At 39.6% G+C, this 4942-nt stretch overlaps 1 long non-coding RNA gene across 1 annotated transcript; it reads right to left on the bottom strand.

The window, feature by feature from the left end:
* Positions 1 to 550: 550 nt before the first annotated feature.
* LOC125314773 lies at positions 551 to 932 on the bottom strand. Its single transcript, XR_007198203.1, has 2 exons — positions 732 to 932; positions 551 to 595 (listed from the first exon to the last, which is right to left on the bottom strand). It is a non-coding gene; the product is annotated as an uncharacterized LOC125314773 (long non-coding RNA).
* Between the last annotated feature and the right edge of the window lie 4010 nt (positions 933 to 4942).

The following is a 4942-nucleotide window of genomic DNA, read 5'->3' on the forward strand; positions in this document are numbered from 1 at the left end:
CCACACCAAAGAATTATCCATCACAGTGAGTCTTTTAAGCTCGTAGTTCCAGTTGAAACAAATGCTATTTGATCGGCCTTCATCGAAATAGTAAACATACTCTTGGCAGAGGAGACACATAAGGTGGCATGCTCCGAAGTATGTTTCCACATATCCGCCACCCACAATTTGAAATTCAAACAATTCATCAAGAACTAAGTATAGGAAAACATAGATTTAACTTTTAAGGCACTCTCGTAACAGTAGCATAACATAACAGACTAAAAAACTACACTCAACATTTCTCAGTCTTGATTGATCCCTGGAAGGTCGGTGAAATCTCAGACTGTGACAATCCCAGCTCCTGTCAATTGTTTGTGCTGCTGTCCACCCATCGCCACTCCAATTAGTCTCCAGACGTAGTCACTCAGTAGAATTGAGAAATGCTTCTTGGCAACTGTAGAAAGCATACGAAGCAGAAACTTCACAACAACTACAGCATCATAAATCTCCTCCAAAGTTGAATTGCTTGCTGAAAATGTCATAGCATAAGAATGACTAATTCATTTCCCTAGCATTGTGCAAGTATTGGCCTCTACACAACACTGGTTCTAGCCTACGCAACTCTGGATCTACACAAATAGCAGTTGCTTTGAAGACTCGCGTTCTCTACGGCTATCTTCAACACTGAAAGCCTCGGATACGGCCCATGGATATGCCTCGCGTCGTAGCTATCTATAAGCAACCTTAACTCCAGGATCAACAGCCATATTGAATCTTGTCATACATGATGGAGATATCGAGGAAGTTGATTTGACAAGGGATCAATCGGGAAGCCACGCAATATCAAAGGTATCTGAGGAGAGAAAGCTTCTTCTATTTGGTGATTTGCTAGTGAAATCCTCGGCCCCATGGATATGCATCCCATCATAGCATCTCTGAGCAACCTTAACTCCAGCCCGGTATTTGCAACACTTTGTCCTACTCGAATCCAGTGTAAAAGAGAAATCGCCGGATAGAACTGGCTTTTCTCTCCTCGGACCCTTTTGATATTACGTGGCTTTCTGATCGTTTCCTTGTCCGATCAACTCCCTCAATATCACCGGACAGAAGCTCGGCCGCTATTACTACAACCAGATTCCACATCACAACTGCCAGAAACCCCGGAAGACCCTTTGGTGTGAGCCACGACGACCTCAGATCTGAAGTCTGGCCTCCAAATTGGACGCCGCAATGCTTCAGAACTGAGGTCACGCGCCTCAAATCCAAGGCCCGAGGGGGAGGGTGGTGACGGACAGGTAGCTGGGACGATGGTGTGGAAGGTGATGGAGGACGGCGGGTCGTTTGTGGTGGTGTGTTGCTGCGGTGGACCATGGACGTGCAAGAAAGAAGAGAAAGGAAAAATAAGCACAATGAAAAATAAATAAGAAAAAGAATAAAAGTGACTATGCATCGAGTTTCGATCTTATCCGATTCATTTAAAAATCGGAAACTGGACTAGTACGATTGGTTCTCACTTTCTGAAATCGGATTAGAGATGCTTGGAATCGGATCGGATCATGCAATTACACCTTAAGTCTAAGAATAATATCAATTTTAGAGTTCATTTCCAATCCAATTCAAAATTTGTTGAACTCCGAAAGCAATTAATGTAATGTAAAGTGTCGAGGAAATGAAGCACCTTCAATTTTTTTGGATATTAGATTGCTCTCTTCTTAACCTCCATTCTCAACACAAACCATCATACAGAGCATAATTTAGTGACGATACCGATAGTTGCAGTGTCCACTTCAGCGGGTTTCTGCGAATTGAGAGATCTTGAAGAGTTGGATATCGTGGAAAACACAGTTTGAAACACAAGTACACTTCCGCTGCCTATTGGTTTATCTCTTTTACGCGATGATCTGTTCCGACCGGCTTGCTGATAAATCTAGGTACCATTTCTTCGGCATTCGCTTGATGAAACATTGACTTCAATTAGTCTTTTAAATACCAAAACTAAGAAATAATATGGTCTTTGTCTCTGCCATTGATGGACAAAAAACTTGATAATTCATCGATTCGAATACTGTCGTAGCTGTATTTGAAAAAATAATCACGTGCTCTATCCCGCTAGCTCATGCGCAGATGCTCGAAATCCGAATCGATTCTCATTTGAGCTTCGTCCAAGAAGTTAATGACGACCTGAATTTTTTGGCAGAAATGAAGCCAAGTAATAGTGCCGAGTAGTTAAATTGAACGGAGTCTACGTCTTATCCGATTGTAGATGATACAAGAAAAGTACGTATCTAGTTCTACTCAGGTTCATAGGTCCGACAAGAACCCGCAACATTCCGATGTCCAATGGTGTCAATGTCTCTTAGTAATCTCTGTATTTAACAAAACCTATCTGAATAGTTACATTTTCCAGGAGCTGTTCATTCCATGGAGTACCACAAGGTTCAGCTTAGCTGTTGATCCTGGTCCGCTCTGCACAACTTCTCCAGTTTCTGGATTTAGCAAAGCAACTTGAATGGCTGTTCCTTGAACTACCTGAACCTTTGCCTCAGGGAACATGTGTGGGGCCACACTGGTCATGAAATGAAGTTGGAAAGGTTCCTCCTTCAAAGCTTGTACTTTGCTTCAGTGAATACGCGTGGGGGCATGCTGGTCATGAAATGAAGTTGTAAAGGTTCCTCCTTTAGAGCTGGTAGTTTGGGCACTTTGAACCTGTAACAGAAAGTTTATTCTTGAAGAAATTTGAGAGGACCCATAGCACTGCCATCTCATCCTCTCCTGTACCAAACCATGATCAATGGTCACTAGTGCACTTGATGTACATACGCATAAAGCAACTGAATGCCTGAGCAGCACAAAATGTCATGTAGATATCTGCATACTTTTGGACAAGTGTCTTCAGGGCTCATGTTACCCACGACGTTTCATCCACCATTGCTCGTGCTTCTCTTCCCCTCGGATATGCGCAAGATAGATGAGAAGGGCAAAAGGAAGAACAGGGTCTCTTATTTCGGGCATTTTAATTCTCAAAAGGCTTGGATTCAACAAGAGTCAAGAAAGACACAAGCTTGGTTCTCTCCTTTTCCTTTTAATAGGCCATTCTTTTGTCCGAATGGCATCCCAAAAAATGTGGCTCTTTCGTTGGACAAAGGCCAATATAAAGAACGTTATGGGCTGCTGTAAATTTTTTGTTTGTTTTTTTCAAATGTATGCTTAGCTAATCGGCAGAAATTCAAGTATTAATAACTTCTTCGCAACCAGAGATTACTAAGTTCAAGGATTCAATTACGCTAATAACCTGATTAGAGCCATTTCAATATCTCTAACTTGATTATTTGTTGGCTAAGGTATCCACGCGGTCTTTTTACTGAATTATCCTAAGATTCTCGTTCACTAAGTGTCCATACGATGTTTCTGTTTTTGATTATGAATCCTAAGATTCTCGTTCACTAAGTATCCATGTGATGTTTCTGTTTTCTTCTTTTTTCTGTTTTTGTAGATCGATCAATCAATCTAGCGTTCCCTCCCCTGTGCTGCCTTAGGAATTTCTTCCCAAATCAGCCTTTCCTCACACACAATCATAGAGAGAAGCTTTGGATTGTATGAACTTGTGATGATATAAATGAGGGGAGGTGACCCTTATATATACAAAAACTCCATCGATTACAACCTTAGATCTATCTTTGACCTAACGGTGGAGATTGCACCTGCCTATCCATTGATTACCTTGCATCACCCTATCGACTAATCACATTTATAAGAACTCTCTCGAAAACGGTGCATTTACAATATTGCCCTTTCTTAGGAATATTCTAGAGAACTCAACAGAAATGTCTGTTCTTGAATTATTCACGATTCTTTGAGCTCAAAAATATCTGGATTGTAACACTAGGAAGTCTGTCTAACGAAAAGATCACTAAATTTTTATCTCTACAATAGGTCACACATGAAACAACCTGCAAATTGTCATTATGTCATGCCTTATTAAGAATCATGTCATTTCATATCAATGTGATTTTTGTTTGTTTATATGATCCTTAGATTAAAGCTTGAAAGCTCTGGTTTCTTCACATTTAAGTATGCTCAATAATCATGAGTGTGGCGGATTGTGGCAATAATTCCAACGCAACAAATATTAGGTCAATTGGACATCCGATGATCGAACTTTAATGATACCCCAAAAAAGATCTAGGATCTCAAAACCATATCTAGAGGCCTGCGATGTGGGCCCAAATCTTGGGTCCGTGATCATTTGTGCATTTTTGGAAAACAAGCATTAATTTATAAAGCACCCTCTCTTCAATAAGACGAGAACTCTGAGCTAGTCTGTAATTTTGGGACTAGGAAAACTCTCTAGAAAGCTCTCTTTCCCACAAGATTTACGCCTCTAGATCCAAATCGGGTACGGAAAAGTTTCTCTAGGAAGTTTTATTTAGATTAAGATCTTAGATAGCTCTTCGAGCATGCGTTTTTGTACTTGGAACGCTGCAATATTCAACACTCAAATTCTCAATATTCGATTGTTGCTAGAAGGCAAAATGTCATTGCAGGAAAGTTGTCCAAAAAGTTCTAAACTTAGGATTCATGAACGGACTACAGAGGCCAATTTAATCTTGAACCCTTCCCAATGAAATATCTAGATAATAGACTTAGGATTCATTGCCACTGGATAGTTGCGGTGAGGTAGAAAGGAAAAATAAGAAAAAAAAGAAAGAAAAAAAGAAAATTAAAATATTAAATATAATATTAAAATGCAATATAGAAAAATTTAAAAAAAATTAAAAAATTAAATAGAGGCAATTCTAAAACGTGTTTTCACCTCTTCAGATTGAGGAATTCACTTTCCTTACTTTATACTTGTCCATCGACATGTTTTCCATTGGCTAAGTTATTTTTTAGTGAATCAAATGGTAAAAGTCTAGAAAACTAATTCTGAAAAAAATACTTTCTCTAAAACAAATGCACC

The sequence above is a fragment of the Rhodamnia argentea genome, chromosome 4 (genome assembly GCF_020921035.1).
Source record: "Rhodamnia argentea isolate NSW1041297 chromosome 4, ASM2092103v1, whole genome shotgun sequence".
In the NCBI taxonomy this organism is placed as follows: domain Eukaryota; kingdom Viridiplantae; phylum Streptophyta; class Magnoliopsida; order Myrtales; family Myrtaceae; genus Rhodamnia; species Rhodamnia argentea.